This window comes from Anolis carolinensis, chromosome 5 (genome assembly GCF_035594765.1).
Source record: "Anolis carolinensis isolate JA03-04 chromosome 5, rAnoCar3.1.pri, whole genome shotgun sequence".
Lineage (NCBI taxonomy): Eukaryota > Metazoa > Chordata > Lepidosauria > Squamata > Dactyloidae > Anolis > Anolis carolinensis.
The window spans coordinates 22,987,666-23,001,097 of NC_085845.1; positions in this window are offsets into that span (position 1 = coordinate 22,987,666).

The following is a 13,432-nucleotide window of genomic DNA, read 5'->3' on the forward strand; positions in this document are numbered from 1 at the left end:
CATCACACTATCCCCCTCCTCAAGGCCCCACTCAAAAATGGGCTCCCTTCCCAAGGTGCGGGGCCGCGGCTTGGCGGGGTAGGCCTGGTGGAAGCGGCGGGTTAAATCGGGGGCATGGACTGTGGAAGCGTCTTCCCAAGAGCGTTCTTCAGGGCCAAAACCTACCCAGGCAATGAGATACTGAAGGTGGCGGCGATGAAAGCGAGAATCCAAAATGTCCTGAACCTCGAATTCCTCCTCCCCATCCACCAAAACAGGAGTGGGGGCCGGCCGGTCTGCATCAGGGCGCACACCATCCGCCGGAAGGAGCAGGGAGCGATGAAACACTGGATGAATGCGCATAGAGCGCGGAAGTTGAAGTTTGAAAGTCACGGGGTTAAGTTGCGCCACCACTGGATAGGGACCAATGAAACGGGCATCTAGCTTCCGGCAAGGGCGGTGGGAGGGCAAAAAGCGAGTGGACAGAAGAACCCGGTCTCCTACCTTGATTTCGGGGCCCGGCTGGCAATGTTTGTCAGCGTGGCGTTTATAGTCCTCCTTGGCTTGGTCTAGTTGCTGGAGCAAAAGTTGTTGCACCGCTGTGAGTTCTTGCAGCCAGTCCTCTGCTGCGGGAACTTCTGAGGTTTCAATGACAGAAGGAAAGAAACGTGGATGGAAGCCGTAGTTTGCAAAGAACGGGGTTTCTTTAGTTGAAGCCTGGACACCATTGTTGTAGGCAAACTCCGACAGCGGTAACAGGGAAGCCCAATTGTCCTGCTGATAGTTTACATAACAGCGAAGGTATTGTTCCAAAGTGGCATTGGTGCGCTCAGTTTGCCCATCCGTTTGGGGATGGTGAGCCGAAGATAAACGAGAGTCTATGCCCAATAGTTTTTGTAGTGCTTTCCAGAAACGAGAGGTGAATTGAGTCCCACGGTCTGTGACCAGACTCTTGGGCAAACCATGTAGTCTGAAAACGTGCTGAAGGAATAAATCTGCAGTCTCTTTGGCCGTGGGGAGGCCATCGCAGGGAATGAAATGGGCTAACTTGGTAAAAAGGTCCACCACCACTAGGATCGTGGTGAATCCAAGGGAAGGTGGTAGGTCAGTGATAAAATCCGCAGAAATTATTTCCCATGGACGAGATGGAGTAGGGAGGGGATGCAGTAGCCCTGAGGGCTTTTCCCTTCTTGTCTTGGAGCGCTGGCATACCGGGCAGGTATTGACATATTTTTCCACATCCTTGCGAATCTTGGGCCACCAGAAATCTCTTAGGAGCAAATGCATGGTTTTAAATAATCCGAAATGCCCTGCTGGCTTGCAGTCATGACACAGACGAAGTGCCTTTTCCCTGCTCGGTCCTGGAGGGATGTAGACATGATTTCTATAGCAAAGCAACCCATCCTTAAGCGAGAAAGGAAAATGTAGTCCTTGGTGAAGTTGATCTTGAGCCCAGGCATCCGCCTGTTGACTGGCCCTGATTTCCTGAGCACAAAGGGGCCCTGGAGCAGAGGAAGTAGATTCAATTGGAGTGGATTTGGTGTTCCCCACTGTGAGCGTGGCAAAGTTCTCGGGCTGCAGCAATTGGGATTCAAAGGTCTCTCTGCGCCCTGCAGCATATTCTGGTTTACGTGATAGAGCATCTGCTTGCTTGGTCTGAGCTGGGGTTACATAATGGATCTGGAAGTCAAAACGCTCAAAGAATAAAGCCCAGCGCTGCTGCCTCTGATTTAACTTGCGGGCAGTTCTTAGATGTTCTAGATTCCGATGATCAGTATGGACCTCAATGGGAAATTTGGCCCCTTCTAACCAATGTCTCCAAGTTTCAAAGGCTGCCTTTATGGCCAAAAGTTCTTTTTCCCAAACAGTGTAATTTCTCTCTGGGGCTGTTAGTTGACGGGAGTAAAAGGCACAAGGGTGAAGATGATCTCCCACTGGTTGCAAGAGTACAGCCCCAATTGCCACATCGGAGGCGTCAGCCTGCACAACAAAAGGGGTTTTAGGATCAGGGTGCTGAAGGATTGGCTGGGACGTGAATAATTTCTTTAGTTGCTGGAACCCTTTCTCTGCTTGCTCCGTCCAGCGGAAAGGCTGTTTCCCACGGATGCAGCTGGTGATTGGATCAGACCAGCGGGCAAAGTCTGGAATGAACTTGCGGTAATAGTTCGCGAACCCCAAGAAATGCTGCACCTCTTTCTTGTTGGTTGGCGCCCGCCATTCCAATACTGCTGAAACCTTTGCCGGGTCCATGGAGAGTCCTTGTGGCGAGACACGGTATCCCAGGAAATCTACCTCTTGTAGATCAAAAGCGCATTTTTCCAGCTTGGCATAAAGTCCATGATCCCGCAATCGTTGTAACACCATTCTGACGTGGTTCTCATGTTCTGATTGTTATCTAGAAAACACCAAAAAATCGTCCAAGTAGATGATCAAGAACCGATCTAGATAATCCTGAAAGATGTCATTGACAAAATGCTGGAACGTTGCGGGAGCTCCACATAATCCGTAATTCATGACCAGGGACTCGAATAATCCGAATTTAGTCTGGAAGGCGGTTTTCCACTCGTCCCCCTCCCTGATGCGAACTAGATTGTAAGCCCCCCGAAGATCCAGCTTGGTGTAAACCTTGGCCCCTCGAAGCCGGTCTAATAGGTCCGAGATCAAAGGCAGGGGATAGCGGTTCCGCTTAGTGATATTGTTCAATGCTCTATAGTCCACCACCAAGCGTAGGTCCCCTGACTTCTTTTTCACAAACATCACTGGGGAAGCGGCTGGGGATTGAGAGGGTCTGATGAACCCCTTGCGGAGGTTTGACTCTATGAACTCCCTGAGAGCTTCTTGCTCTGGTTCAGTCAGGGAGTAGAGGTGTCCTCGCGGGATCGGGGCCCCCTCCACCAAATCAATGGCACAATCATAAGGCCTATGCGGGGCAGTTTCTCGGCTTCCTTCTCATTGAAAACATCCCAAAAGTCTGAGTATTTCTTGGGCAAGGTGATGATGGATTCAGCATCTGTGGCATGGCAAACCTTGGCTACAAGACAATGGTTTTGGCAATATTTAGAAGCAAACTGCAATTCTCTGTTGGTCCAAGAGATGCTGGGGTCGTGGAGTGTCAGCCATGGAATCCCTAGAATCACGGGGAAATGAGGAACCTCAGTAACAAAGAAGGAAATCTCTTCCATATGTTCCCTTATCCACATTCTGGTGGGTTCAGTCCATTGGCTTACTGGACCTGTCTTTAGGGGACGGCCATCTATGGCTTGCACCACCCGGGCGTTCTTGAAATCGTGATATTGTAATCCCAGAGAGTCGGCATACTCTCTATCAATGAAATTGTTTGTTGCTCCTGAGTCTATCATGGCGTGGATCATGACGGGTCCTTTTTTCGCTGACCACAAGGTGACCACTAGGAGAAATAGGACCCCGGTTGGCGGCTCTTGAGTGGGGTTTCTGACCGGGTTGGCGAGCCTTTCTACGCCCGGTCGTTGGCTTCCCCCGCCGGCTTTGCGCCAGCCGCCTCGGCCGTCTCCGGCTCCATGGAGGACGCCGCCGCCAAACGAGCGGCGGGCTTTCTTTTGGCTGGGCACTCTCTGGCAAAGTGGCCCCCATCTCCGCAGTACCAACAGAGGTTTAAACGTTGGCGGCGGGCCTTCTCGGCAACATCTAACCTGGGGCGCACATTGCCCAATTGCATTGGCACCTCCCCGCTTTCTCTGGGGTATGGGGCTGGTGGCGGGGGTCTCCATACTGGACGTGGTTGGACGCCGGCGGGAGCGGGAGGTTTTGCCCCAGCTCTCCCACTCTGGCCTCGGAGCCATTGTTTTCTGTTGGCAAGCATGACTTCGGCTCGTAAACATTGGTCAATAAGTCTTTCAAGAGAGTTCGGAGGGTCCACCTTGGAGATTTCTTCCAACATCTCGATATTGAGACCCTCCCGAAACTGTCCTCTGAGGGCTATGTCATTCCAACCGGTGTTTTGAGCCAGCACTCGGAACTCGGCTATGTACTGGGACAAGGGCCTGTCCCCTTGGGAAAGGCGCCGGAGTTTGTGGCCGGCCGCCTCTAAATTGTCCTCGATTCCCCAAGTCGCCTTAAGGTGGTTCAGGAAGTTTTGCGCGGAACTTAGGTGTGGGGAGGCTTCATCGAACAGCGCCGTGGCCCAGTTGGCCGCGGGGCCGTCCAGGAGACTGTAAATCCACGCCACCTTGATGTCTTCTTTGGGAAACTCGGCATCACGGGCTTCTAGGTATGCCTGGCATTGACGACGGAAAACATGAACCTTGGAAGCTTCTCCAGAAAACTTGGTTGGCAAGGCCAGGGCAGGGAGACGGATTCCGCGTTCCTTCAAGCCCCGTATTTCTCCCTCCTGTGCATGGATCATATCACGGATTCTGTCCACTTCATCCTTGGCGATGGTGTAGCTGAGTGGCTGGTCTCCCGGCACGGCTCCGGTAGACATTCTGGCCTAGGTTGATTGGTGCTTAAGGTGGCGGAGTCAAACTGTCAAGACCCAGGCTGCAGAGCACCAATAACCATACACAGAGGCCAGAATCTATCTAATATCTTTATTGTAAGAGTATATAAAGTTAATAAAAACAAGTGTAGAAAATAGTCCAGAAGTAGACCTTTCAGGAAAGGTCAAAATTAGTCCAAAGAAACAATGTCCAATATGAAATATTAAGGTCCAAAGTTGTAATCCAATAACTGAAACACTCACTTTGCCAAGCAAAGTGAGGGGAGATGACAAGGTCCTTTAGTCCACGAAACTTAAGCAAGGCTGGGAAGTAAACTTGATTCTTGGAACACTAGGCTTAATTCAAGGCAACAAGAAACGAGGAGCAAGAACAGGATCCGTGGTAAATTCGTGGCGAGGTCCGGGAAGCAAGGCAATGTCCGTGGAGCAAGACAAGGTCCTGGGAAGCAAAGCAAGGCTGGAAACGGGAACGAGGGCTTGGAAGCGGGAGTAGCGTAGTCCACACACAACCTACTCCCGTAGCTGACGAATTGACTCCGCAAGGTTCCTACGTGGGCAAAACACCTAAATAGGGTCTCGTTTCCCCGCCAAAGAACAATTCTCTGGGGAACCAGAACCGAAAGCCATTCTCTGTGTCCAGATGCATGACTCCCTAAAGTTTCCCATGGGAAGCAGGCTTAATCAGCTGAATGCCTGGCAGCGATCCTAGCGCTCCTGCGAGAAGCCTCCTGAGCGCTTTTTTGTTGTTTATAATAATCGCGGCGAGAAAATGGGGGAGATTTCGGCTCAAGGCTTGTTTGGCAGACTTCTGGAAGGCAAATCTCCTGCAGGTGCAAGGGCTCCAATTCTGGCTGAAACGGTGGGAAACCGAAGTTTTCCTCTTCATCTGTCACAACAGTGTTAGGAACAGGACTACATGGCCCATGAGTCATCACACTATCCCCCTCCTCAAGGCCCCACTCAAAAATGGGCTCCCTTCCCAAGGTGCGGGGCCGCGGCTTGGCGGGGTAGGCCTGGTGGAAGCGGCGGGTTAAATCGGGGGCATGGACTGTGGAAGCGTCTTCCCAAGAGCGTTCTTCAGGGCCAAAACCTACCCAGGCAATGAGATACTGAAGGTGGCGGCGATGAAAGCGAGAATCCAAAATGTCCTGAACCTCGAATTCCTCCTCCCCATCCACCAAAACAGGAGTGGGGGCCGGCCGGTCTGCATCAGGGCGCACACCATCCGCCGGAAGGAGCAGGGAGCGATGAAACACTGGATGAATGCGCATAGAGCGCGGAAGTTGAAGTTTGAAAGTCACGGGGTTAAGTTGCGCCACCACTGGATAGGGACCAATGAAACGGGCATCTAGCTTCCGGCAAGGGCGGTGGGAGGGCAAAAAGCGAGTGGACAGAAGAACCCGGTCTCCTACCTTGATTTCGGGGCCCGGCTGGCGATGTTTGTCAGCGTGGCGTTTATAGTCCTCCTTGGCTTGGTCTAGTTGCTGGAGCAAAAGTTGTTGCACCGCTGTGAGTTCTTGCAGCCAGTCCTCTGCTGCGGGAACTTCTGAGGTTTCAATGACAGAAGGAAAGAAACGTGGATGGAAGCCGTAGTTTGCAAAGAACGGGGTTTCTTTAGTTGAAGCCTGGACACCATTGTTGTAGGCAAACTCCGACAGCGGTAACAGGGAAGCCCAATTGTCCTGCTGATAGTTTACATAACAGCGAAGGTATTGTTCCAAAGTGGCATTGGTGCGCTCAGTTTGCCCATCCGTTTGGGGATGGTGAGCCGAAGATAAACGAGAGTCTATGCCCAATAGTTTTTGTAGTGCTTTCCAGAAACGAGAGGTGAATTGAGTCCCACGGTCTGTGACCAGACTCTTGGGCAAACCATGTAGTCTGAAAACGTGCTGAAGGAATAAATCTGCAGTCTCTTTGGCCGTGGGGAGGCCATCGCAGGGAATGAAATGGGCTAACTTGGTAAAAAGGTCCACCACCACTAGGATCGTGGTGAATCCAAGGGAAGGTGGTAGGTCAGTGATAAAATCCGCAGAAATTATTTCCCATGGACGAGATGGAGTAGGGAGGGGATGCAGTAGCCCTGAGGGCTTTTCCCTTCTTGTCTTGGAGCGCTGGCATACCGGGCAGGTATTGACATATTTTTCCACATCCTTGCGAATCTTGGGCCACCAGAAATCTCTTAGGAGCAAATGCATGGTTTTAAATAATCCGAAATGCCCTGCTGGCTTGCAGTCATGACACAGACGAAGTGCCTTTTCCCTGCTCGGTCCTGGAGGGATGTAGACATGATTTCTATAGCAAAGCAACCCATCCTTAAGCGAGAAAGGAAAATGTAGTCCTTGGTGAAGTTGATCTTGAGCCCAGGCATCCGCCTGTTGACTGGCCCTGATTTCCTGAGCACAAAGGGGCCCTGGAGCAGAGGAAGTAGATTCAATTGGAGTGGATTTGGTGTTCCCCACTGTGAGCGTGGCAAAGTTCTCGGGCTGCAGCAATTGGGATTCAAAGGTCTCTCTGCGCCCTGCAGCATATTCTGGTTTACGTGATAGAGCATCTGCTTGCTTGGTCTGAGCTGGGGTTACATAATGGATCTGGAAGTCAAAACGCTCAAAGAATAAAGCCCAGCGCTGCTGCCTCTGATTTAACTTGCGGGCAGTTCTTAGATGTTCTAGATTCCGATGATCAGTATGGACCTCAATGGGAAATTTGGCCCCTTCTAACCAATGTCTCCAAGTTTCAAAGGCTGCCTTTATGGCCAAAAGTTCTTTTTCCCAAACAGTGTAATTTCTCTCTGGGGCTGTTAGTTGACGGGAGTAAAAGGCACAAGGGTGAAGATGATCTCCCACTGGTTGCAAGAGTACAGCCCCAATTGCCACATCGGAGGCGTCAGCCTGCACAACAAAAGGGGTTTTAGGATCAGGGTGCTGAAGGATTGGCTGGGACGTGAATAATTTCTTTAGTTGCTGGAACCCTTTCTCTGCTTGCTCCGTCCAGCGGAAAGGCTGTTTCCCACGGATGCAGCTGGTGATTGGATCAGACCAGCGGGCAAAGTCTGGAATGAACTTGCGGTAATAGTTCGCGAACCCCAAGAAATGCTGCACCTCTTTCTTGTTGGTTGGCGCCCGCCATTCCAATACTGCTGAAACCTTTGCCGGGTCCATGGAGAGTCCTTGTGGCGAGACACGGTATCCCAGGAAATCTACCTCTTGTAGATCAAAAGCGCATTTTTCCAGCTTGGCATAAAGTCCATGATCCCGCAATCGTTGTAACACCATTCTGACGTGGTTCTCATGTTCTGATTGTTATCTAGAAAACACCAAAAAATCGTCCAAGTAGATGATCAAGAACCGATCTAGATAATCCTGAAAGATGTCATTGACAAAATGCTGGAACGTTGCGGGAGCTCCACATAATCCGTAATTCATGACCAGGGACTCGAATAATCCGAATTTAGTCTGGAAGGCGGTTTTCCACTCGTCCCCCTCCCTGATGCGAACTAGATTGTAAGCCCCCCGAAGATCCAGCTTGGTGTAAACCTTGGCCCCTCGAAGCCGGTCTAATAGGTCCGAGATCAAAGGCAGGGGATAGCGGTTCCGCTTAGTGATATTGTTCAATGCTCTATAGTCCACCACCAAGCGTAGGTCCCCTGACTTCTTTTTCACAAACATCACTGGGGAAGCGGCTGGGGATTGAGAGGGTCTGATGAACCCCTTGCGGAGGTTTGACTCTATGAACTCCCTGAGAGCTTCTTGCTCTGGTTCAGTCAGGGAGTAGAGGTGTCCTCGCGGGATCGGGGCCCCCTCCACCAAATCAATGGCACAATCATAAGGCCTATGCGGGGCAGTTTCTCGGCTTCCTTCTCATTGAAAACATCCCAAAAGTCTGAGTATTTCTTGGGCAAGGTGATGATGGATTCAGCATCTGTGGCATGGCAAACCTTGGCTACAAGACAATGGTTTTGGCAATATTTAGAAGCAAACTGCAATTCTCTGTTGGTCCAAGAGATGCTGGGGTCGTGGAGTGTCAGCCATGGAATCCCTAGAATCACGGGGAAATGAGGAACCTCAGTAACAAAGAAGGAAATCTCTTCCATATGTTCCCTTATCCACATTCTGGTGGGTTCAGTCCATTGGCTTACTGGACCTGTCTTTAGGGGACGGCCATCTATGGCTTGCACCACCCGGGCGTTCTTGAAATCGTGATATTGTAATCCCAGAGAGTCGGCATACTCTCTATCAATGAAATTGTTTGTTGCTCCTGAGTCTATCATGGCGTGGATCATGACGGGTCCTTTTTTCGCTGACCACAAGGTGACCACTAGGAGAAATAGGACCCCGGTTGGCGGCTCTTGAGTGGGGTTTCTGACCGGGTTGGCGAGCCTTTCTACGCCCGGTCGTTGGCTTCCCCCGCCGGCTTTGCGCCAGCCGCCTCGGCCGTCTCCGGCTCCATGGAGGACGCCGCCGCCAAACGAGCGGCGGGCTTTCTTTTGGCTGGGCACTCTCTGGCAAAGTGGCCCCCATCTCCGCAGTACCAACAGAGGTTTAAACGTTGGCGGCGGGCCTTCTCGGCAACATCTAACCTGGGGCGCACATTGCCCAATTGCATTGGCACCTCCCCGCTTTCTCTGGGGTATGGGGCTGGTGGCGGGGGTCTCCATACTGGACGTGGTTGGACGCCGGCGGGAGCGGGAGGTTTTGCCCCAGCTCTCCCACTCTGGCCTCGGAGCCATTGTTTTCTGTTGGCAAGCATGACTTCGGCTCGTAAACATTGGTCAATAAGTCTTTCAAGAGAGTTCGGAGGGTCCACCTTGGAGATTTCTTCCAACATCTCGATATTGAGACCCTCCCGAAACTGTCCTCTGAGGGCTATGTCATTCCAACCGGTGTTTTGAGCCAGCACTCGGAACTCGGCTATGTACTGGGACAAGGGCCTGTCCCCTTGGGAAAGGCGCCGGAGTTTGTGGCCGGCCGCCTCTAAATTGTCCTCGATTCCCCAAGTCGCCTTAAGGTGGTTCAGGAAGTTTTGCGCGGAACTTAGGTGTGGGGAGGCTTCATCGAACAGCGCCGTGGCCCAGTTGGCCGCGGGGCCGTCCAGGAGACTGTAAATCCACGCCACCTTGATGTCTTCTTTGGGAAACTCGGCATCACGGGCTTCTAGGTATGCCTGGCATTGACGACGGAAAACATGAACCTTGGAAGCTTCTCCAGAAAACTTGGTTGGCAAGGCCAGGGCAGGGAGACGGATTCCGCGTTCCTTCAAGCCCCGTATTTCTCCCTCCTGTGCATGGATCATATCACGGATTCTGTCCACTTCATCCTTGGCGATGGTGTAGCTGAGTGGCTGGTCTCCCGGCACGGCTCCGGTAGACATTCTGGCCTAGGTTGATTGGTGCTTAAGGTGGCGGAGTCAAACTGTCAAGACCCAGGCTGCAGAGCACCAATAACCATACACAGAGGCCAGAATCTATCTAATATCTTTATTGTAAGAGTATATAAAGTTAATAAAAACAAGTGTAGAAAATAGTCCAGAAGTAGACCTTTCAGGAAAGGTCAAAATTAGTCCAAAGAAACAATGTCCAATATGAAATATTAAGGTCCAAAGTTGTAATCCAATAACTGAGGGGAGATGACAAGGTCCTTTAGTCCACGAAACTTAAGCAAGGCTGGGAAGTAAACTTGATTCTTGGAACACTAGGCTTAATTCAAGGCAACAAGAAACGAGGAGCAAGAACAGGATCCGTGGTAAATTCGTGGCGAGGTCCGGGAAGCAAGGCAATGTCCGTGGAGCAAGACAAGGTCCTGGGAAGCAAAGCAAGGCTGGAAACGGGAACGAGGGCTTGGAAGCGGGAGTAGCGTAGTCCACACACAACCTACTCCCGTAGCTGACGAATTGACTCCGCAAGGTTCCTACGTGGGCAAAACACCTAAATAGGGTCTCGTTTCCCCGCCAAAGAACAATTCTCTGGGGAACCAGAACCGAAAGCCATTCTCTGTGTCCAGATGCATGACTCCCTAAAGTTTCCCATGGGAAGCAGGCTTAATCAGCTGAATGCCTGGCAGCGATCCTAGCGCTCCTGCGAGAAGCCTCCTGAGCGCTTTTTTGTTGTTTATAATAATCGCGGCGAGAAAATGGGGGAGATTTCGGCTCAAGGCTTGTTTGGCAGACTTCTGGAAGGCAAATCTCCTGCAGGTGCAAGGGCTCCAATTCTGGCTGAAACGGTGGGAAACCGAAGTTTTCCTCTTCATCTGTCACAACAGTGTTAGGAACAGGACTACATGGCCCATGAGTCATCACACTATCCCCCTCCTCAAGGCCCCACTCAAAAATGGGCTCCCTTCCCAAGGTGCGGGGCCGCGGCTTGGCGGGGTAGGCCTGGTGGAAGCGGCGGGTTAAATCGGGGGCATGGACTGTGGAAGCGTCTTCCCAAGAGCGTTCTTCAGGGCCAAAACCTACCCAGGCAATGAGATACTGAAGGTGGCGGCGATGAAAGCGAGAATCCAAAATGTCCTGAACCTCGAATTCCTCCTCCCCATCCACCAAAACAGGAGTGGGGGCCGGCCGGTCTGCATCAGGGCGCACACCATCCGCCGGAAGGAGCAGGGAGCGATGAAACACTGGATGAATGCGCATAGAGCGCGGAAGTTGAAGTTTGAAAGTCACGGGGTTAAGTTGCGCCACCACTGGATAGGGACCAATGAAACGGGCATCTAGCTTCCGGCAAGGGCGGTGGGAGGGCAAAAAGCGAGTGGACAGAAGAACCCGGTCTCCTACCTTGATTTCGGGGCCCGGCTGGCGATGTTTGTCAGCGTGGCGTTTATAGTCCTCCTTGGCTTGGTCTAGTTGCTGGAGCAAAAGTTGTTGCACCGCTGTGAGTTCTTGCAGCCAGTCCTCTGCTGCGGGAACTTCTGAGGTTTCAATGACAGAAGGAAAGAAACGTGGATGGAAGCCGTAGTTTGCAAAGAACGGGGTTTCTTTAGTTGAAGCCTGGACACCATTGTTGTAGGCAAACTCCGACAGCGGTAACAGGGAAGCCCAATTGTCCTGCTGATAGTTTACATAACAGCGAAGGTATTGTTCCAAAGTGGCATTGGTGCGCTCAGTTTGCCCATCCGTTTGGGGATGGTGAGCCGAAGATAAACGAGAGTCTATGCCCAATAGTTTTTGTAGTGCTTTCCAGAAACGAGAGGTGAATTGAGTCCCACGGTCTGTGACCAGACTCTTGGGCAAACCATGTAGTCTGAAAACGTGCTGAAGGAATAAATCTGCAGTCTCTTTGGCCGTGGGGAGGCCATCGCAGGGAATGAAATGGGCTAACTTGGTAAAAAGGTCCACCACCACTAGGATCGTGGTGAATCCAAGGGAAGGTGGTAGGTCAGTGATAAAATCCGCAGAAATTATTTCCCATGGACGAGATGGAGTAGGGAGGGGATGCAGTAGCCCTGAGGGCTTTTCCCTTCTTGTCTTGGAGCGCTGGCATACCGGGCAGGTATTGACATATTTTTCCACATCCTTGCGAATCTTGGGCCACCAGAAATCTCTTAGGAGCAAATGCATGGTTTTAAATAATCCGAAATGCCCTGCTGGCTTGCAGTCATGACACAGACGAAGTGCCTTTTCCCTGCTCGGTCCTGGAGGGATGTAGACATGATTTCTATAGCAAAGCAACCCATCCTTAAGCGAGAAAGGAAAATGTAGTCCTTGGTGAAGTTGATCTTGAGCCCAGGCATCCGCCTGTTGACTGGCCCTGATTTCCTGAGCACAAAGGGGCCCTGGAGCAGAGGAAGTAGATTCAATTGGAGTGGATTTGGTGTTCCCCACTGTGAGCGTGGCAAAGTTCTCGGGCTGCAGCAATTGGGATTCAAAGGTCTCTCTGCGCCCTGCAGCATATTCTGGTTTACGTGATAGAGCATCTGCTTGCTTGGTCTGAGCTGGGGTTACATAATGGATCTGGAAGTCAAAACGCTCAAAGAATAAAGCCCAGCGCTGCTGCCTCTGATTTAACTTGCGGGCAGTTCTTAGATGTTCTAGATTCCGATGATCAGTATGGACCTCAATGGGAAATTTGGCCCCTTCTAACCAATGTCTCCAAGTTTCAAAGGCTGCCTTTATGGCCAAAAGTTCTTTTTCCCAAACAGTGTAATTTCTCTCTGGGGCTATTAGTTGACGGGAGTAAAAGGCACAAGGGTGAAGATGATCTCCCACTGGTTGCAAGAGTACAGCCCCAATTGCCACATCGGAGGCGTCAGCCTGCACAACAAAAGGGGTTTTAGGATCAGGGTGCTGAAGGATTGGCTGGGACGTGAATAATTTCTTTAGTTGCTGGAACCCTTTCTCTGCTTGCTCCGTCCAGCGGAAAGGCTGTTTCCCACGGATGCAGCTGGTGATTGGATCAGACCAGCGGGCAAAGTCTGGAATGAACTTGCGGTAATAGTTCGCGAACCCCAAGAAATGCTGCACCTCTTTCTTGTTGGTTGGCGCCCGCCATTCCAATACTGCTGAAACCTTTGCCGGGTCCATGGAGAGTCCTTGTGGCGAGACACGGTATCCCAGGAAATCTACCTCTTGTAGATCAAAAGCGCATTTTTCCAGCTTGGCATAAAGTCCATGATCCCGCAATCGTTGTAACACCATTCTGACGTGGTTCTCATGTTCTGATTGTTATCTAGAAAACACCAAAAAATCGTCCAAGTAGATGATCAAGAACCGATCTAGATAATCCTGAAAGATGTCATTGACAAAATGCTGGAACGTTGCGGGAGCTCCACATAATCCGTAATTCATGACCAGGGACTCGAATAATCCGAATTTAGTCTGGAAGGCGGTTTTCCACTCGTCCCCCTCCCTGATGCGAACTAGATTGTAAGCCCCCCGAAGATCCAGCTTGGTGTAAACCTTGGCCCCTCGAAGCCGGTCTAATAGGTCCGAGATCAAAGGCAGGGGATAGCGGTTCCGCTTAGTGATATTGTTCAATGCTCTATAGTC